Source organism: Camarhynchus parvulus, chromosome 9, assembly GCF_901933205.1.
Source record: "Camarhynchus parvulus chromosome 9, STF_HiC, whole genome shotgun sequence".
NCBI lineage: Eukaryota > Metazoa > Chordata > Aves > Passeriformes > Thraupidae > Camarhynchus > Camarhynchus parvulus.
Window position 1 is genome coordinate 2,933,843 of NC_044579.1, and position 23,460 is coordinate 2,957,302.

The following is a 23,460-nucleotide window of genomic DNA, read 5'->3' on the forward strand; positions in this document are numbered from 1 at the left end:
ATGGTCAGATCCACAGGAGAAAATCTGTTAATTTTTCTGTTCACACCATCGAGCCTTACCCAGAGCTTGCAAGTTGTGCAAACATAAAATCTTAAGTCCTCAACTTCCATACTGCTAATTTGCAAAGTTTTTCAGGAATTTGGTGGTAGAGAAGAATTTTCTGAATTTATTCTGACAAGGCCCCACCAGCAATGGATGTATTTCAGGTACCTCACAGCATAGTCAAAGAAAACCAGAGGAATTAAATACTACAGAGGGTTAGAAAACAAAAAGCTTCCATAACACAGTGGGGGAGATCAGATCCCATCACAGCCAGACTTTGCGCATTGAATCACATCATTCCAATGAACAGGAATTATAATTATAGTTATAATCTTAATTCATTGGCAAACATAGTTCTCAAGGGGAGTCAGGTACATGCAGGCACAGTACCTGTACACAAAGACACTGCTCAGAAGGGAATTGGAAATTTTTTAATTAATGCCATGCAGAAATCCATCTACTGACAATTATCTCAATAAAAATTGATTTCCTTGTTATTGAGTATAGATTATTTAACTTAATAACATATTCACCTGGGCACCTACCATGCATAAATACTACAGTCCAGCAAGAAAAATTCCACAGCTAAATTAATTCCCACAGAGGAAAACTGGTGGGGGAAACAAGGCTTTGTTATTGCTGAAATTAAATAAAGCGTAAAAAATCATTAAAGCCAAGTGGCAGCTCAGTTGCCCACTCAGTTTGGTAATTAAAAGCTGGAGAACACTCACCTGTGTCCATAGAGGGTTTTACCATGCAGTTGTGTGGCTGGCAGGGATCTGGCAGATTCCCAGGTTTACCTGCTGCCTGAGCAGGCTCTCCTGGGCTCTGAGTGTGCCTCCAGGCAGGATCCAGCAGCACTGGCACTCCTGGCACTCCTGGCATTCCTGCACCTTCAGCAGCACTGGCACTCCTGGCATTCCTACCCCTTCCAGGGCTGACACCTAAATGGATGGCAAAGGAGAGGTAAAGCTGAGGGAATTTCAGAGCACAGTGGCAGATGCTCAAACAGAAATCCGCGGTTAAGAAGGAGAAAGGCACTTTTCAGAAGCCTAGACCTGCAGCTGAGGATGCTGGCCTAGGGAGAGGCAGGATGTTTATCTGACCAAGATCCATTGGAAAAATCCAAACGCTGCAGCAAATTCAGCCAAGCCAAAACACCAATCTCTTCTCCAGTAGTGTGGATGTTCCAGCAAAAGCATCTCAGCCCTCTGTGAGCTGTTGCTTTCCTTTATTGCAAAGGCCGCATGTATTTCCCCTACCCTACCTTGAAATGCCTCGTTCCAGTCTTTGATTTCAGCTGGTTCAACTTGACACCCTTTTTTCCCCCCCACAAAAGCAGTTTACTGAGTGCTGAGCTAAAAAAGCCCACTGTGACACGAGCAACACTCTTTATACTAAAAACCAGAGATGTGGAGAATGGCATTATGCACAGCAAGAGCTTGAGATGCTGGGAATAATATTCAAAGAAAAGGAACGTGAGGAGTTCGGAGCTGCCAATGGAAACAAAGGGAGCAGCAAGAAAGGAGACTGTAGGAAATGTCTTGTCAGTGACTCCTGGCCTGGAATTGAATCCCTAGGTGAGCCTGTGGCAGTCTCTGGAATGCTGATGAGGTGCTTAACATTACCCAGTACTGGGCTGGGTTTGTGACTAGAGAAAACAGAGAATGGGAAATGGGAATACAGAATTGCTGGAGGAGCTGGGGGAAACAGCAACCAGGGGGAGGATGCTGCATGAATCCTGGAAAAGCAGGCTGGAAGAACAAGAGGAACCTTGGTGGCACAGAGCATTTTACAGCCATGACACTCCCAGAGCTCCTGGCACTCTGAAGGACACAACAGATCCGTGAGCATCTCATTCTTCTCTCCCTGGATTTCTCTGTGTTCAGGATATATTTTTATTCTGCTGACAAGATCTGAATTGCAGCAAGGAGTATTTAGTGTTTGCACACAGTTTTACTCCAACACCAAGAAATATTTTGCCACTGATATTCTACACTGGTGTATTCTAGTAAGAAATATTTTTAGATCAATGTCCCACATATTATATGTTGAGTGTTTTCAGATCGTAACCAGCCATCAGAAATTAAAAATAATTTTAGCAGAAAGAAAATGAAGAGTACAATTTACCATCAGAAAAACCTTGGAAAATAAATCTGCAGGAACAATCTAGAACTATTTCTAGGATGTTGACTTGTTTTGGATTCTCTAAAACCTGCAATGACAAAGCTCTGCTTTTAACGACATGAGATAGAAAATACTCCCCTCGTGTATTTTTTAAATCTCATAGAAAGAGACATCTTGTAACAATTCCACAGCAATGAAGTTGTCAGCAGTGTGATCAGGTAACCTGCCAAGGTTTCAAAACCCTTTAGATATAAAAAGTGGCTTTGAAAAATACCAATCCTACTTGTAAAAATAGATATTTGAGTGTATCTTAGAATCCCACCCGATTCTACAACCACAAATTCAAATATTCTAAAATAAATTTACAGCTATTAAATTGAACAGCAGTAAGATATCTGTGAATGTACTGCTGTCATTTCTAAGACATGTAATATATAGGAGGGACCATATTACTTTCCCCAGCCTCTCTCCAAGTAATGTGTGTTTTTTTCCAGAGATAACTTCAATATTCTGTCAAAAAGTTTTGGGGCTTTTTTGACAAAAACCAGAGATGTCTTTCTCAGAAATGTGGTGACTTTGAACAGCCATCCAAACTTTGTGAGAAGACATCAATATGAACAGCCCATGGACCAGGAGCCAACCCTAAATCTTCAGTTCTCTGCTCACCAATCTTGAGAGGCTTTGCTTCTTTTTGCCAGGGTTGGGATTAAATGTGTGAGATGGTATTTCTTGTTGGGACTCAGATGTTTGTTAGTTCTTATCCATGTCACAGTCTCACAAAGCCTGAGTTCTGCAGCGCTTCACTTTCACAAACTAAAAATGGAGCCCCATCTCTCTCTACAGGGCCTTTGAAGGATCAACTGTCCAATTAAGAAATGACACCTGAATTATTTTTTAATTTTAACCCAATAACCAACCATCCATGCCTGCAATGTGGACTTTTTACCCAATTACACAAAACCACCAAAACCAGTGGAGAAGGAGAAGAAGAAGGAGCAGCCTCCACTCCAAAACCTCCATCTTGCTTCATGTCTATTACTATATTCTAAACCCTTAAACTCTAACTTTTCCACCCTGTGATATCACACACTTCTATTCAAACTCCACACCCATAATCCCAGTTCTATCATCAATTTTAGAAGCTTCTCCATGGCCTCAGGTCAATGCAGTGTTCTCTTGGGGGCCAGTGCCTGGCAGCACAGAAAGTCCAAAATTCCCATTAACCAAACTTCCAACACACCAAAGTCCAGCTTAACTCAGATAATATTAGGCAGCAAGTTTAGAACTGATGGGAATTTCCCTTCCTGCTGGGTTTCCAAAGGAAAACACCAGCCTGATGAAAACCAAGGGTTCTGTGGAGCACTGTGGGCTCTGCCCAGGTTTGGAAGGCAGGCAGGGGGAGGCACCCAGGTGCCTCTGTGCCCTGGGATTTGGAAAAACCCCTCTGTGCCCTGGGGTCTGGATAAACCCCTCTGTGCCCTGGGATTTGAATAAACCCCTCTGTGCCCTGGGATCTGGATAAACCCCTCTGTGCCCTGGGGTCTGGGTAAACCCCTCTGTGCCCTGGGATGTGAATAAACCCCTCTGTGCCCTGGGGTCTGGGTAAACTTCTGGGAGCAGCTCATCTGTGAGCGAACAGGATCCTGAAGCGGCGCCAAGGCTGAGTAAGTACCACTGGCAAGTCGAGATGCCTCAGGGCACCTTGAGCTCACACACCCGATTTTTCCACTCTGTCAAAAATGATATGAGAGGAGATTACATCATGGGACCTGCCACCTCCTTTTGTCTCTTGCTGAACCCCCCCAGCCTGGCTTGTGCAATCCCCTCACGCAGCTGGCACATCTCCCAGAGCTCACACCGAGTTTCATTAGAGAGGGAGAATGCTGATTTGGGGTGATCTGCTCTGTGTCTCCATAAAATATGTCCCTACCTCCTGATTCAGGTTGTAGAGGAAATCTGTGACCAGCAGAGCATGAATAAGATGAGGAGCTCTTACATATCTAATGTCTTCCTGCAGGTTAGGAGAGGCAGGAGGCAGAAAACATCTCCCTGGACGTGATGGCTGTGGCAGTGCCAGACTGGAGCCATGCTGACAACCAGCTTGCAACACAGAAGGCAACCTCTTAATAAACACTAAACCCTTCTAACCTGAAAGATTGCAGCCACTCTAATTACCAGAAATTAAATTGTTCAAGGAAGGCTCAAAAAAATATAAGTGGCTGTGGGGCCAGAGAACAATGATATTTTTGCCTTTCTTTTTCCTTCTGGCAGGATCTAATCCACTGGGTGGTATTACAGCACACAAGATTAGAGACAGAAATACATATACTTGCTAAAAATGGACCTCATTGAAAAGTGCTTGCAAGATTTTGTCATAAATAAAAATTAGGGTTTTTTTTCCTATGTCCTCTTGCAAGTGCCTGTGGCGTGTTCATTACCCAGAGACAAACCCATTTGTTTTATAGAACATTTTTGAAAGGGATATTTTAGTTCTTGTATTTACACACAAATTGGTTTAATCACAAATTCATAGATATTTTAAGATATTTATGAGCACACTCGTAAATTATGATCTGGAAAGCTTTTAACTTGCTTTTTCCCCCTCTTGGGCTCAAAAGAAATATTAGTTTGACAACACTAAAGGCAGCAAGGACAGTTGCATTAAAAATTACATGATAATAACATTAATACATGAACCAGGACTGTCAGTGGCACTACAGAATATAAAAGAAACCATGTAATTATGCCCAACCCAAAGGCAGTCCTGCTGCCCATGACAGTGGGAATTTCTTATGCTGGAGGAAGTGATAGATGCTGAATAGATAACACCAGTTTCCAATAAGTACACCCTTGGAACAAAATAAATAACAATCAAATCGATTGTATCGTGTCATATGCCTTTTGTTTCTGTGGGAATCAAGTTTTATTTCCCTCAGTAATTTTGTTTGCTGAAGGAATGGATTAGAGAATCACACTAGAGAGATCTTGTAATTCACAGCCTCGGCTCTTATGCCCTGAAAGTCCTTTTTCAGAGACTTTTCTCCCTTAACCAGGCAGAAAGTACATCCTTGCATATCCCCACATCACCACATTTCATATTCTTGCTGCTGTACTTCAGTAACTCCTCTGGTGACAGAGAAGGTTATTCAGGTCTGCAAGGGTCTCTGTTGAGCTGGGGCGAACATATTTAGTTAAGTTCCTTCTTTTTTTGATGGCATCATTTGGAAAACAGCCCAAAGTGTTTGTCTGAACCTCGTTCATGCCCTCCAGCACACCAGATTTGGAGACAGCTGCCAGGCCAGCAAGATGTCAGAGCTGCTGACACCCCCGAGCTCATTCAAAATGAGGGGGCACAAGAAAACAGGGAAAAACCCCATCTAATACCTCATTAGGAGCTGAAGATCAAGTTCTGAGACCTCCCCTCCTCTCTGCAGCAAATATGTCGCAGGTTAAAAATCTAGCAACTTCTAAACTTAAACTTCTTCCAATTTGCCAAAGCCTCTTTATCATTCATTAGAACTGCCTCAAAATCCCAAGACATTTGCCCAAATAATGAGAGTTTTGTTGCAATGCTTGGAGCTGGCTTTAAAATGCTGATGTCCTTTCCAAAAGGGAAGTGTGGTTGTGCAGATCCATAGCATGCATAGCCCACAGCAGAATGTGATTTACAGTCTTTGAGAGGCATCCCATAAATATTGTATAACATTACAGTCCTGTCACACAATCCAGGCTGGTTTGGGCAGGAAGAGACTTTAAAATTCATGGTGTCCCATGGCAGGGACACCTTTCACTATGCCAGGGTGCTCCAACCTGGCCTTGGACACTTCCAGGGATTATTATCCTAAAAATGTCATCTCTGTACTAAATGTTGCACATATTAATGTGAATTTTATGTAGAGCAGCACCAGAGAGGTCCATACAGATTGATCCAAGAAAAACACCAACTCAGCTATAAAGTATTTGTGTTTTAAACTCCTACAAAGCTGAAAACTGAAAGGGTTTCTGATTTGTGTCTAATTCTGACTGTGGATTGTACATTCTGTTCATGAGGACCAAAGGTCCCTGGCTGGGTCATCAGCTGCTTTGGGTGACTCCATCTATACCCATTGTTTAATTTTCCCTGGCTAAAAAACTGGGATCCATTCAATGTTCTAAGATAGGCACCCTCAGATATTAAACCCCCTTTTTGTGACTGTTTTGATGGCTTTTTTTTTTTTTAATTAAGTTCTCTATTTTTTGTTACAACAGGCAGTGAAAGCAAGAAAAACCTGTGACATATAATTTGGCCTTTCACATCACTTAATAAAGGAACATGTTTGATATGAAGATAGGATCTACCCACATAATATCCCTTTGTACAGTTTAAGAGGGACACATTTCAGAGGCTACACTTTACCAGAAAAAAAACACATTTCATTGTTCACCTTGTGCTGATATGATCTGCAATCCATGAGATGATGTGAAGGGAAGCCAGGGCCAGAAGAACTGTGTGACTTAAGCTGAGAAGAAAATAAAGCCTTCAGTAAAAGTAAATAAATAAATCATCACTAAAGCAAAGCATGAAAAAAACTGCACAGGAAAAAATACAATTAAAAAACTCAGTGGTTATTACAAAAAAAAATACAATTAAAAACTCTGTGGTTATTACTGTACATAAATAATGCAAGAAATTCTCAGGAGATATAAAATGATACAAAACAGTGGTTTGAAATTATCTTGATAAGTTAATGCAAAATAATTTTGGTTGCGATTGTTGAAAATGTTTTCTACAAGATCCTATGGTCATATTTAGGTATCAGCAGATACAATTTGAATTTGCTTTGACATTGAAGAACAACACATGGACATTTACAATATGGACATTTACAATATAGAAAATTACAAATGTTCAGATTCAGACTGAGCGTCTAAGGATAGATCAGCGCTACTCACCTACTGGTTTTTCCTTTTTATATTTTTTATTTTCCTCTAAAAGAACTAGTTTCTTAGAAGGGAAAATGAGATCAATCTAATCTATCTGGAGTTCAGTAAAACACCTGATTAATGGCCATGCTGGAAATTACTCGTTAAAGCAGTGTAGATGAGGATCAGCACAAAAAATGAGGGTGGCCTGAGCCCATCTGAAAGAGACAGAGGAGTGGACTGATGAGTTTAGGCTTAATTTCCCCACGGCAGCATGGATTTATTCCTTTGGCATTTTGATGCCTTAGCCAGGGAATCTCTGCCCACCCACAGGATTCTTCCAGGTAAATACAGGGATGTGCAGCGCTGTTTAACCATGGAGAACTCTCAAAGAATAAGAGCACATAAACTGTGATCAGAATCATATTCATCTTCTTCCTAAAATCACCTATGAATGGAAAAAGGTGGGTGTTGGCCTTTTCATGACATTGTGGCACGTCACTCTGTGAGTAATGGCTGTGAATAAATATTGCACCCAGGGCATTTTAATCTCCCTTCCATCCGAAGTTCCATGCTAACAGATTTATATTCCCCACCCAGCCAGGCTCAGCAAATGACAAACCCTGGTGTTCAATTGCATTAAATGATAATTAGTCAGTCTACTTTGGATCTGATGGTTAATAGATCATGTCAAAGGTTTCCTTATGAAGAAGATTGAGCTGGAGTTTCATCTATAGCATTAACATAATGCATTAGGATAATGGGTCCCAATCCCACACCTGAAGCTTCAAGGAGGTTTGGATATGGAAATCAACCTAAATCCAAGATCTTGGCCTCAAGTGTCTCGCTGTGCAATATGTCAAACCAGGATCTATGTATTTTTCTCCCCCTGGACTTGGGATAAATTGAGATTTTACATTAATAGTGAATTAGATTATCTGAGTTGAGCATGACAAGGCAGGGCTTCCAAGATTTAACCGTGAATAATGGGGTGATGAGAGAATCCCAAGAAAGAAATCTGACGAGTGACTCAGGTGACTTCATACATATGAATTCCCAGCTCTCAAAGTGGGATGGATCTTCCTGCTTAGCTCCATTCTGCCATTCCAGAGGAGCAGCAGACTCCTGTAGTCTTCAGCCAAACCTCCCAGCCCAGGCAGATGTTCCAGACAAACGATGGAATCTAAACCCACACTTGAGTGTGTCTTCCTTCATTCACAGGCACAGGTTCTGCTGAGCTTGGAGTCTTTGTGGCAACAGGTCTTCTGAAAATTTTGAGGGTGCCAACAGCCCAATTCCCACCTTGTTTAGGACATCCCACAGGGATCCGAGGCTGGTGAACAGAGTCAGCTTTGGAGAGGCAGCAAAGCCACCAGCGCTGGAGTGAAATCTCCTTCCTTTCCCTCCAGTCCCACATTCCCCTCACACATCGGCCAAGAACATGCCTGATGTACAACAGCAACATGTGCAGCATCCACAAAAGAGCAGCAGGCATCAGAGCATCCTGCTGGAATGTTTCTAGGGAGAGCTGACCCTCAGGGAGGTTTTGCTGACTGTATCCATGGGCAGCGTGGTGCGATCAATCATTGCTGCAGATAACAATCACACTGAACACATTAACATCATCAATGGATGGATCTCCAGGCAAAGAGAATTTTGTGCTGCCCTTCAGCTTTCTGGGAGACAGCTCTTGGAAGAGACAGTCACACATTTGACTCCCCCTCTCCAATCCTCAGTCACTTGTTTCTCTTGAGCTGCACCTTTGTACATGGAATATCCACCAGGAATATTGCTGTGCTCCTGCCACGTGGCTGGGGCTGGGCTGAGCAACCTTACTCCTACCAGACCTGGGTATCTCCAAATGGACCAAAATTTTCCCCTACGTTAAAAACGAACCCTTTCCTGGAAGTGTTCATGAGGCTGGATGGGACACGGAGAAACGTGGCCTAGTGGAAGGTGTCCTTGACTCAGCCACCCAAATCTCCTGCCCTACACACCTTCAAAATATGCTAAAAAATAATTTTTGCTTTTATTTTTACTAGTAGATAAAAATTACTCAAAGAATGTATTAAAAAATCATAATCAATAAATTCTAATGTGATTTTTATTCCAGTAAAGCAAGTGTAGAATATAATATAGCATTATAGCACAAGACATTTTTCTTCCAAATAGTATTCTGAAGTGACTTAAAGATTAGAATACTATAATCACCAAATTAAATAGCTTATAATGGAAGCGATGAAATATAATATTAAGAGGCTCTGACAAGTGAGAAAATCTGCTTTCCAATGAGATTTTAAAAGATACAGCAAGTCACTGAGGCAGAGAGATTCGGAGAGGCTGTTCCAGATGACAGGACCTCTAGAGGAACAGGGGTTTGCACCAAAGGCACTTTTGTGGGACAGAAAAATGAAGAAATTATTGTCAAAGTTGTCGAGAGAGGGGACAAGTCAATAGAGGATGAAAAAATAGTGTAGAAATTACAATAATGGCCATTACAAGATTGACTGGAGCAGATCACAGGTAAAAAAGGATTAAGTTAGAAGAAAGTTAGAAGAAAGAAGAAAGGAGTTAAGAAGAAAGAATTATAATGAAAAAATAAATGTGAGGAGTGACAGCAACATCATTGAAAGAATTGTAGAGCCAAGAGAAAGAGGATTGGGAAAAAGAAAATGATCCCTTTGTGTTAGTGTTTGAGCCCAAGGTGGAAGAGATCTGTTAACAGAACCGAAGATTCTCTCTAGAGAAATGGATCTTCAGGGTTTCTCAAGCCACATTTCTTGAAGATTGAGGAGATTAAGGAGTTGCCAAAGTGATCTACGCCTTCCCCACCACTGGGTGATGAGCATTCCTAGTCCTACAAACACTGCAAGGACCAATGACACCAAACCACCAGAATTTCTCGTGACATGAAGGAATTTTGTCATTTCAGCATTTTGTTCCAAGCATTCCACACCGTGCTCTGGGCTCTGTGCCTGGAGTGTGCCAGCGTGGCTGCCCCCACAGAACAGAGCCCTTGGAAGGGTTCCCTGTGCGATGAGTTCTGGAAACAGCCCCCAAGGAGGATCCGCACAAACCATCAGCCCTGGAAACGTTTGTACCGTGCCTGAGAATTGCTCTGGAGATCCAGAGAGGATTATTCAGCAAGTTCCTTTGTGATCCCAACGCTCATGAGCTCAAACAGATCTCAGGGGAATTGTCACTGCAGACACCTCTGACTGAGCATTGTCACCAGGTGAATTTCTGGCACTCTTTATGTCCCAGGTAGCCACCATCATTCCATGGGATTAATCCCCTAAATCTATCCACAATTTATCCAGTGTTTTCTGAATGTTTCTTTTCAGAACAATATCATTGTTTAAGAGAATTGATGCTTTTAAAGAACATTAAAGAAAAAATCCACCCTGACATTTCTACCTAAAATATTTATACAGCAGGTATAGACTCTGAGAATGCTCGTCCACTGCAGAGATACTCTTTGTAAACTCAAAATGCATTTTAAGAAATAAACAATAGGAATACTAAAAACTGAATTACAGAAAGAATTGCATGGATTTGCTCAGCTGGTGCTGTTAGCTCACAGAGAAAGAGCAGGATGAATTCCTGCCATGAACTTTGCATACAGAATTTTTAAAAGTACATTTGAGGGGTCATGAGGAGCATTTACTGAGATCCAACATGAACCTTGGTAAAAAAATGAAGGGGAATTTACTTTATTTAAACCAGGTACTATTATTATTATTATTATTATTATTATTATTATTATTATTATTATTATTATTTGGGAATCAAAAGCTGTGGGTTCCTTATCATACACTGTCTTCCCTCAGTAGGAATCTCCACAGATCAAGCAACTGCCACAGTCTGGGCTTAGTGAAGAAGGGAATTGATGCTTTATCAGCCTTGATCTGGTAAAAAGTTACAAAGAGGAGTAAAGAACCTCATACAAGCAGAGTTATTGATTTCATTTGCTTTGTACTGAATCGATTTCAAGGCAATTTATTCTCACAGAGTCCATCTTTTAAAACATTGGAAATAATCTTCATCATTGTTAAGGTGAAAAGCATTTCAGCATCAAAAAATGGCATCTCTTCAGAAATCAAATGTAAATACAGAAGGTAAATCTGCTGTAATGTTGTGGTTGATGAACTTATCATTCTTTAGGAATACACAGCTCTGGGTGCATTATATACTGAGATCTTCAGCAAAGAAAACCTCTGAAAATATTTTTTAAATGTTCCATCTGAAAACTTAATTATTATTAAATGATAAGTAAATAGATTTGCAAATTCAGGGGTTTATAGGGAGCATTATCAAATTAAATGCTAATTACTTCTATCAGCAAACTGCCAAAAATATTATTGTGTTATTTGGAGGCTGAAATAGTTGAAGTACCTACTTTTTGGAACAAAATTTCCCTGCTTTAGAAATGCAGCCTCCCTGCAGCTGAGCTAACCCTACACACAAACTATCTCCAGCAGGCATCACCTGAAATAATTTCACAAACTCTCCACATTCCACAGCTCTGTAGCTCCTGGTGGGCTGAGGAGTGTTGGGAAATTTAAAAAAACAGGAATAATCAAATTTCCCAGCAGCCTCTTCACGTACACCTTAGCAAGAAATTCTGAATGCACAGCTGGGGAGACCAGGAATTCTCTCATTTAAGAGAGCCACAGACAGCCTAAAAAGAGAGATTAATGACATAGCTCAGTTAGAGCAGCACAAGTTGAAACTGCCTTAACTATTCTGTCTAAAGGTTGCATTGTAAGTGAATAAAACCTGGGAAACCTTCACATCACTGCTGCAAAGTTGGTTTGTTGCACTCCACAGCCCTGCACCGGCTCTGCCAGCCCTTTCCTGATGGTTTTACACAACAAAAGAGAAACAAAACCAGATTAAAATCACCAAAAAACCACAAAACCAGTGTTCAAAGGGGCTCCAAGGGAGCTGGAGAGGGAATTCCTACAAGGACATGGAATGACAGGACACAGGGGATGGCGTCAACATGAAAGAGGGAATATTTGTTTTAGATATGATATGAATAGATGATATTTCCTACTGCCAGGGTTAAGGGATATTGGGAAGGAATTCCTCCATGTGAGGATGGGGAGGCCCTGGAAGAGAATTCCCAGAAAACGTCCCTGGATCCCTGGAAGTGCCCAAGGCAGGTTGGACAAGACTTGAAGAAGCCTGGGACAGTGGAAAGTGTCCCTGCCATGGCAGGGGTGGAATGGGATGACCTTTAAGGTCCCTCCCAACACAAACCATTCTGTCAATCTGTGGTTATTTGTATTTTCCATAAGTAAGGGAAAAGGGAGGAAATACACTGCAAAACAATGTAGAGATTAAGAAAAAGATTCCTCTGTATTTAACTGCAATGAGCTTACTGTAAATCAAAAGCTTAAAAGTTTTAAAGTTGTAATTGGATCAGCAGGGCTCTGACAGCTCTCTGGTTTTATGGCAGTGTGGATCTAAAAGAATGGCTTTTTCTCAAAAAGAGGCTCACGAGAGACAAGCAGTAAAAAAGATCCGGCCTGGGATATATTTTCAAAGGAATTTCAAATAGACTATCAATCTCTTAATGCTCCTTTTGTGTTATGAGCAAACAGAGCTTCGGTTTAAACTTCAGAACTTGACCTACCCTACTTTGCCATGTTTTCCTCAGTGCACCTAAAACCCCATTATTTGGCAGATGACAAGGACTTACCTGATTGTCTGCAGTGTTTGATTTACACTCTGGACAAGCACAGTCCATTAAATTAGGGGAATGCAGCCAGAGGGAGTGAGGAGGTTTCCAGAGCCACAGAGGAGGGAGTCAAAAAATAAATAGTGAGGTTTTCACCTCTGCAGCCCAGGCACCCAGCTCGCTGTTATCAAGACTGTTATCTTGCAAAGATAATTGTTACAGCTCAAAATAAAGTTAGAGGCGTGTGGCAACCTCAGTTAGTAATTAAGATTCCGTGGAGAGCAGCGTGCTGAAATTCATAGCAAATGCTTATAACCCTGTCCCTAAAATCCATTTATCTAAGTTCCACTGACTTTCATTGGGACTTAGATATCTAAGCCAGTGAGATGCTTTAGAATAGCAAATCCAGAAGGAGCCGCAGATAAAACCCTGGGCATCTTCAATGCAGAAAGTTCTGCCTTTCCATTCCTGAGATACAAAAATGCCATAAAATGCCTGCCCTGAATAACAGCACGAGCCCAAAGCTCTGCTGGGAGATTCTAAATAAAGGGTCAGGTCTTGGAGCACAGCTTGGTGAAGCCTCCTCTTTAAGGGCTGGGGACATTTGTAGCCTTTAGTATCAATAAAAATGGCAAGAGTAAGTGGGGTTTTTCTCTACCTGAGAGCTCCAGGTAAATCCCATCCCTCCCATCAGCATTTCAGGCACGCAGAGGGCACAGGGAAGGGAAGGCCACCTGTCAAGCGGAAAGAGAACAAGTGCTATTAGGGAGGATTTTACAAAGTGACAATAGCTGGAGCAGCAACAGGGACACTGTATATGCTTAAAATACAAGCAGGAGAACAGCCTTGGCAAAAAAAAAAAAAAAAAAATATATATATGAAACCCTCACAGAGGAAATTACATTAGGGAGATCAAGGACCAAGTTGTATTTTCAATTTGTACAAAACCTATAGGGCAAATGCATTAAGTGTTTGACAGCCCAATAGAGCTTTGAACTTAGCTTGATCTCATCATTTATATTATTATTTTATTACTAGTTCGTAATTAAACTTTTAGCAAAAGCCATTCTGTAGCACCAATACAGGCCAAGGAAAACGTTTGGGTGTCAACCTTGCAAGCACACTGCTGGATATAGGCTAAAAAACTATAAATATTGAACAGGCAGAAAATATACATCTTCCATGGGGAAACATATCATGGCCTGAAATATATGTAATTAAAAGAGAAATAAAAGGGGGAGGTGGGACATGTGTAATATAAATCCAGATTATACTATCAGGAAAAAAAAAGCAGGAAATAATCTAGTGAGGTATGAAAAGATCCATTAAGTTATGGTTTTGCTCTGACTCTCAGAGCAAAAACATAATTCCCAAATTTTTGGCACATGTTATGGATAAATGGCTGCCTAAGAGTCCCAGTGTGGTATTGACATCAGAACTGCCCCACAAAATCATTAAACCCAACCCAAATCTCAGAGTTAATGGATGTGTTTTTAACACACTGCAATATTTCTCCAATAATAGTGTTCTCCAATCAAAGCTCCTCCAAAAACATTCCAGCGTTCCACATCTGAATCACCAAATTTAGGAAAGATTACCCTCAGATCCGGAGTAAATTACAAAACCTTCCTTTAAAAACTGGTTTTCTTATATGGAAGCCTTTCCAACAGGAACAGTCATTTATATTCATGGCATGAACCTGCAGCAATATGACAATCATTCCAAAGTTTACATTACAGATTCAGAACTGGAGATCAAATGCCTGCAGCATCCCTTCCACCGGTTCCAGGTTATCATCCCAGGTGCATTTGTGGAGAAAAACAGAGTCAACAACACCTTCAGAAAAGAAACCAGGTGCATGTTGTTATGTATTTATAATTGTGATAATTCTCATTCCTTCCAGGGCATTAAAAATAAACTTTGTATATATTTTTGTTGCTGTTGTCATTGAATAATTTTTGAATTATATTTTCCCTGTAGACAATAGGTTTACTTAAAATCTTTTTTTTCCCTTCAATGAGCACACTAATTAAGATAAATTAAGATTGATCAATTGATAGATAAATATTACAGTCCCATGTTTGACGAAACACACATATTTTTTGGCAAAATCCTACCAGGCACATACAGGAAAAGGATCAAGGTGACACAGGCTGGTTGGTTCTCAAACAAGGATTATTATATTCATTTATTTTGTTATTGGAGCTCACAGACTGCACCTATTGTTCCAATCCATTACAAAATGGGAAAAATACCCAAATAAAGGAAATACCAACCTCTGCTAAATGGGTGCAGCCATTACTGCTAAGATTGAGGTTTTTTCTATCTTTATTCTGAGCTGTTTCATTCTTCCTTTCAATAAAGTCTCAAATACCAATGACTGCAACTGTTGGGAAAGGTTCATTTCATAATAATTTCCGATTCTTGAGTTAAAAAATATTAGAATCACATGAAATATAACCCCTGCAGTAAGAATTTGAATAAAGGGGAATATTTCACAATAAACTCCACTGAATCCTTCAACTTGTGGACTTTTTTACTTAAGTACCACCACTTCTTTGTACAACAGGTCGTATCACTGGGGATGAAGCCTTTGTGCTTTTTTAATTAATTCCCTCATTTATCTTGATGATCTCCTAGATTTACTGAAGCAATCTACAAGAGTGTTATTTTAATAAAATTGCTGTCACCATTTCTCTGCCTGGAGTTTCTAACTGAGAATATTGAACAATCTACTGAGGATTTACAAGTTTAAAACAAATTGGCCACTGTTCCAGAATGCTGACATTCACCAACCAGATGCATTTCCTAATCCAAAATTTATCATGTTTGTGATAGCTACTGAATATTTTACCATATTTATCCTAGAAAACATATTATAGGTATTTTAAAATTTTATATATACTAAGAATATGTATTTTTATGTATAATTTGCCTATAGTCATAGGCTGTAGAATTGACTTTAAATATCTCACTTTGTTTACTAATTAAATAGCATTTTAAATCCCTTCACATTATTAACTTATTTAATTAAGTATGTTTTGATGATTTCTTTATTTCCCTGCAATGAAAGCTGTAGATCTTCCAGACTGACACAAATTTCTTCCCTTAGGGGAGAGTTGCCCCATTTTACCCCTGCTGAAGCTCTGGCCATTGGATTGCAGCAGTGCTGTGCAATTCCAGTCCAGACAAACCCCTCATCCTGCAAAAATCTGGATCCTCAATGGTGATGAAGGTGATGAAGCTCATAGAAAAGTGTTGCACTTAATAATACCAAAAAATAGATTAATAAAATTAATGCTTATCTGCACTTTACCAAATTACGGATCATGTCCATCAGTGCTGCAAACCCTGCTGCAGCTTGGGCATTCCCTAGAGAGAGAATTTAGTATGATTTTAATGAGACTGTGGGACTAGAGTTGAAATATATTTTTGTTTCTCATTTAGACACCTTGCCTTTTAGCACTCCATCACTATTCATTAAGCTTAAACTGCATTTTTAACCTCTATTCAAAGCCACACTTAGAGGTGAGGTGGTTTCTCAAGAGCCCTCAGGCAAGAACAGCAAGTCCCTCAAACTGCAGCTTCCTCCTGGCAAACAAACCTGCCCAAAAAGGGGAGAAAAATCAAGGAAATCTTGACATGAAAAAGCAACATTTCACTTCTTCCATCTTTCCTTTTTTTTTTTTTCTTTTTAAGGTAAGGTTCTTTTTCTAGCAGTTATTTTTTGTCATTACAAAGAGCAGTGCTGGGAAAGGCACGATCCCACAGAAAAAAAATTACTCCAGAAGTCCATAGATTTCAATCTGTCATGGATGAGTTAATCAGTGCAGAGCCCTAGAGGAAAGTCAGCTACTTTAGGCCTCGTTTAAAGCCTAAAGAGAAAATTGGTGTTGACCCTAGATCCTGCTGGGAATAACTGGGTAACTTGAATCAGTATCTTTATTTTCTGTGCCCTTCCTTGTGATGAGCACAGGGAATCCAGCTGGAGCTGAGGATGGCTGGATCAGGCTCAGGACAGGGGAAAGAAAAACAAACCCAGCTAAGGGAAAGACATTTACCATCATTCCTGAAGCACCTCTTCCTCCAGCAGGCAGGAGATGAGCAAAGTTCAAAATTCTCATTGACTGTTATTTAATTAACACAAACTAATTTAATTAATCTGAACACGATGTTTATATTTATTGCTCTATTTTTAAAGGCAGAAGCTGCGAGCACTAAATTAAATAAATGCAAGTTTCTTTGTTCAGCCTGACAATGGAGCATAACAAGTGAGAGGAACACACTCTACATCCTAAGCAGCTGTGCCTATATTTAAAAATAGAGGTAGAATGCCATCTACTTGTTATTTCTCTATATTGCTGGCTAAGGAAAAGAAAAGCTCCCACCCTTGGATTCCTGCAGTTTGTAAGGCTGTGCTGTGGTTAATCACCAGTGTCCAGAATCCATGGAAAGGAGAAATCAAATTATCAGCATGCACCCGACATGTCCAATGCATCAATCACACAGCACAGCCCTCCTCCCTCCTTCCCCCCTGCTGCCTCCCAGATGCCAAAGCCTGGAAATCGTTCCAGGCTCTGAAGTGAGAGGCACCCTCTGATGCTCCTTTGGGGTTTAGGATCCAGATCCTGGCCAGGAATTTGCAGTACCGAGGTGTGGGAGTGACATCTGGGCTCTGCACCCAGTCACCCTGGGCGGTATAAATGGCAATGTAGTTATTAGTGACTTTCACATCTATGTATTGGCTTTTGCAAGATGTTATTGATCACAAAGATTCTGATATAGTACAATTTGTGATCCTTTTTAACGGCCTTTTGATATAGTGTAATCTTTATGTATACATCATATAGCATCTATAAATAGTGGTTAAATATATAAACACAAACATGCTATAGCTCAGACCTTCCCATAATATTAAAACAGAGACTATCTACTGCTAAAAATACTTTCACTTGTGTAATTAACTCAGATAATGATATGAAATAGCTCTGTTGAATGATAAGGTAACAGTGACAAGAACCAGGACATCAAAAGAAAAATTTACTACTGACTCTCCAGTTACCAGGAAGTGTCAAAACAACAGAATGGAGTTTCTAACTGAGAAAAGAAATAAAAGAAGAAATAAAATACATTGATTTAATCTACAGGATGGCACGTGGACAAGTCAAAGATTAAAACCAAGCAAAATAATTCCTGGAACATCTAAACTCACAGGAATGTTTCAATATGTATAACCCTCATTGATATGCATTTAACTCCTATAATGTACAAGTATATAAGAACATTGTTTGTTGCCCCTTCTACCCCGTATTAAACTTTTATTTAAAAATTGTTTTAAATAGTGAGCCGTGTTTCTCACCCTGGGGGTGACTCCAGGAGAGCAGCTCGGTGCCCAAATTTCCAGGTTGGGAGCCACCAGCTGCACAGGGCAGCAGAGTTGTTATTCAAATGCAGACACAATTATTGTTCCTTTGTTACAGCAGTCAAACCCCACCATGGCCACCAGGAAAATTACAGAGAGCACCTATAGACTCATATATATATATAGATATATATAAAATTTATATATATTTATATATTTATATATATAGTTATATAGTTATATATATATATAAAACACCCATAAACTCGAAGGCTGATCCTGAGGGAATGGAAATGTCCCTGCCCGCAGAAGGAATTGGAACTGGATGGACTTTAAGGTCCTTTCCCACCCAAACATTCAATGACTCCATAACACCTGTGAGCTTTGGTTTCTAAAGCCCCCATCAGTTCTCTCCAAACTCTCTTTGCACCTCAGCACCTCCTCATTTGCAGCTCATTTCGTTTTACTAACAGACTATCACGACTTTCAATGGAAAAGTCTCTTTCCTGAAACTAAAAAACTGTGGTGTACCTAAAAAGGGGGGGAAAAAAGAGAAAAAAAAGAAAAAAAAAAAGAAACTGCTGTCTTTTTTTATTCCTTCCCTTGCAAAGGAGCCATCTGTGGAATAAAAGTCTAGGAAATAAGATCTATAATTACTGTGTATTGAGTTAAGTTGCCATATCACCAGCTTTCAGCAGTTCTCTCTCCAAGTGCTAGTAGTTCTTTTACAAATATTTATTTGGAAGCTTTATAAACCTTTTAGAAGCCTTAACCATACCCAAGGGGCTAAACAAGCAAGTTCCCAGTGAGAATTCCCCTGCTTTACAGAAAGGGAGAGAGCAGCTCTAAACCTGACAATCATAAATATTATTATCAGTCTTATTGTATTTGCTTTCTGGCTTTTGATCCCACAAGGGATGAAGGCTGCCACAGTCACTCTGAAGCCAAAATGACTAAAAATGTGCTTCAGTATAAAATAAAACTGTTTCATGCCTGTATTCATGGGGCTCTGCAGGCTGATACTGTGAGAAAACAGCCAATAGCATGCAGGATATGGTTAAATAAGAAGGTAGCAGTAATAGTTCTGCACCTCAAATGCTGCATATAAAAAGGTATTCTGAGCTTTGAAAAGTATTTTAGAGATATCTGATGAAATGCCAAGTATTTTTTTCCCAATCTCCTTTTTTTTTTTATATAGATCCAAAGGAGAAAGAACACGAAAGTGAAATACAAAATATCCATTATTTAGTTCTACTCTATTTACAGAAGCCACTCAATCTTACACTCTTAAAGTTATTATGGAATCGATTGGAATCACAATTAATGTAGTAATACACGGACACTTAGGGATGGTACAAAGCAGGAACCATTCCAGCTCCAGACATGAAAATACAGAATTCCTAAAGATGCTGGGCTTTGCTGCAACATGTGCTCCCTCTCCTGCCTACTTTGAGAACCTTAGAGCATTCTCCTTCATTTTTTGGTTTATATAACTGAATATATAAATAATATATAGAATATATATAGCTTCCACCAGCTCTTTACGTTTGAGATGACTCTGGCAACCTATTCCAAAGCTTCTGGTCCTGTGGAGAGTTGTTATTACTTGAAATAAAATCTCCATGACCAGTGTTTACATTTGTGCTTACAAGAGAAGTCCTGAGATGAGGTGTGATGAAGAAGAGATAAAATCCTCCAAGGAGCTGAGCTTGGATTAGTTGTTTCCATAACACACTGGGGGTCTCCTTGTGCCTGTGGCCAATTCCTCCTCATCCTGTTGTATGGAAAATCCCACTGGGAAAAGCCAGTGTCCATAAAGGAGACAGAATCCTGCAGCTTTATTGGAATAAAGGAGACAGAGCCGACTGGGTTTTCTCTGGAGGTTTTGAAGGGCAAATCCTTCTTTTATCCCAAACTCTGGACACTCATTGCCCTCTTCCTTTCCCCACTCTGGAATACCAGGGAGGTGCAGCCTTCCTGAATCATCTACCCCATATCCCCCTAAACCTGGCATTTGACCCCAAATTCAGGCCTGTGCAGACTTTGTCTGTGTCAGGAGCTGAAATGTCTGGGCTCTGTCAGGAACCTGCTGCTTGAAGTTTATCCCAAAGTCCAGAAACTCCCCCTTGCCTGGGTCAGGAGCCTGAGTGTCTGGGCTCTGTCCAAACCTGCTGCCCAAAGTCAGTGCAGATATTAGGCCCCATTTTAAAGCCATTAACACCCAACCCCTCAGCCATGGAATTGTTTATGAAGGCACCAGCACACATCTTCCCCGTCCCCATCCATCCCCAGAACGGAACCTCCTCCTGAGGTTCCATGAGACCAGCCAGCACCAGGAGAACTCCAGAGTGATGAGGGAACCGTCCCAACAAGTGCAGGAGGTGGGGAAGGAGGACAAGGCACCCTTCAGGAGTTATTGCTGCACCATTCCCTGCTGAGTGATCAGAAATGGGCAGCCTGGACAAGCCACATCTCCAGGGCTCAGCCTCCCAGCACACCTGGGACAACGGGAACACTTCTGAATCCACAGGAAACTCAAACCCCAAGAGAATCAGCCTGTCCCACTGTGGAGCACAACCTCAAACCTGACAGGAACAAACCTCAAATACACCTTTTTTTGGTGGCTAAAAAGATGGAGACTCCCTTTTCACAAGGAGTCACACCGAAAAGAGGATGGGCAATGGGGAGATTCCAATTAGACACAAAAGGAATTTTTCTCACAGTGGGAACAATCAGCCATTGGAATAATCTCCTCAGGGAAGTGGGGGATTCTACAACATTGGACACTTTCAAGATCCAGCTCTACAGGGTGCTGGCCCATCTTGTCTAGATTGAGTTTTGGCCAAGAAATGCTGGCTCAGGTGATTCCCACCTGGAATTCTGTGATTCCATGGGTGGCTGTCAAAGGCACATCAATTCTGGCTGGGCCACAGCACCAACGAGTTTTATTCGTTTTTATATAACAAGTCTATGTGAGTGCATTTAAGCAAGAAACTCTCTGTGCACTTTGTGCATGCAAAATGGGAGCATCTTTAATTTCTGCAGTTCCACCTAAGTAGGTTAGGTCAGGTCAGTACAAGCAATTAATATAAATGAACAAGAAGTTCATAAAAGCAATTTAACTTGAATTAACAATTCATCTACTCCCAGACTTGGCTACAGCAAAGAGGCTGCTACTCTTACCTGTTAAATATTTTTATTTATGTAGCAGCCACATGGTAGAAGATGGATGCATGCAAGGATAAGTCTGTGGAGACAATTTCAGAATCAATGCCATAAAGAGTTTATCATGCAAATAAACATAAAAATATGTCAGGAAAACTTGTATATTGTTTTCTTTTTCCAAATGAAGCCCTGCAGCCTTCAGTTGTGAGCTAGCACTTTTCTAAGTAATCCATCATGTATTCCAAAGATATAATTATAATAATAACAATGCATATTATAGAATATATAAGTGAAATAATTATATTTAATATAATTATTATTTATATGAATTAATATATAATATAATTATTAATGCCTAAAATAATTATATACATATTTACATTATATTATGCCTATTTGTACACCTATCATATAATAGATAATCTATATTTACTATGCTATAATCTGTATATAATCTATGTATACTATATGCATGAATATTATAATATACAATTATATGTGCAATAATAATTAAAGATCTTAACTCTGTTTCTTAGCCTTTCTTCTTGAGATACCCATTTTGGAGCTGTCTTATGTGAATGAAATGAAATCACATCAAAACCAGTGGAAATTCCAGAAATCTGCACCTGGTCATTTCCATTCCAAAGCTGATACAACAAAACTCCATGCCCAGGGATGAATATCTCTTACAATTGCTATGGAAACTGGACTCTTTTTGACACATTTGTCTTATTCTGTCTGTGATTTTTGAAGAAACCTGCTGGCACAGAATACCAGATGAGAGAAATAAATGAGGTGGTGGCCACAGACAGGACATGAGGAAGTGGGATGGGAAATCCACCTGGGCCCTTTGGGCATGGGCCATGATCCATCAGGAAAACAAACACCAAAAAATCATCTGGACATGATCCATCCGGAAAACAAACACAAAAAATCATCTGGACATGATAAAGGGAGGAGGAGAGGCTTTCTCCAAGCTCCCAGAAATTAATGCACTGTTTGTTGTCTTTGCTGCTCCTTCCTGCCAATGCCTGGCACACGATGATGGTGCTTCCATACAAACTTTCTGTGCACTCCAGGAAATTTTGCTGCATGTAAATGGAAACTCTCTTTTCCAGGCAGCTCCAGGGCGGGATGGAGTTTGGGCCACACCATCCTGAGACTGGGAATGTGCACAACAGGCGCAGGCAGCCAAGGGTTCAGCATTCAGGTGCTCTTATGTTTATTTCTTTTGGAGGTTACTGAGGCAATCAGTGAAATCAGAGCAGAGTCTGACCCAGCAGAGAGCCCTCCACACCAACCCACAGCAGCAGCCACCGCTCCTGCTGGATCTGCCTCCAAAAGGTGGCAACAACACTCAGCAGTCAGTGCTGCACTTTACAGCGTTCAAGTACTTTGCAAACATTCATTAATTAGTCTCCCAACTCCTCCTGAAGGCAGGCAATTAACTGGATTTTATTTTAAAAGCCCTGCGATGTGGAGAGGTTAAGTGACTCGCTGGGAAGAGGGAAGTGCTGGGATTCAGCCTTGGTTCACTGTTTCATGGTCAAGCAAATATTTCTCTGCTGTCATGCCCACAAGGTCCCTCTTTGTGGTCATCTCCTTTATTTCACTGAGCCCTTCCTCTCCAGCCAGCAGCTCCCCAGTAATTTAAAAGCACATAAAAGCCTGGACCCAGCACTAAAAGTGACTGTAACTGCATCCAGTGGCTGAGAAGGAAATTGGATCTGTTCACAGATACTGGCCTCAAAGTATTTCAGCCTTGGTTTCAGCCATATCACTGGAGAATTAATCAGCAGTGGCTAAAGCCAAACCTGGAGAGATTAATACTAAAATTAATCACTGTAGTATCACCCAGGAAAGGCTGTTATGCTAGATTACAATGGGTTTGGCTGAAACTTGCTGGAACTGAGGTATTTTCTGTAACATTTTGGTACGAAAAAAAACAACAACAAAAAACCAAACAAAAAAAAAACCCATACCGACAACTATTTCCTCAAAACATTCCCTTTCACTGGAAAAAGTACAAACAGAATCTTAAGGGAAACCATTAGAACAATTAACACCTGAGTTAGCTCAATGTCCCTGCATGTTGATCTGTAAACTTGGAACGATTTTGTTTGTTTTCGCTAAGGATCGGTGAATCCCAGATTTTTTCCAAAGGATTTTAAGCCTC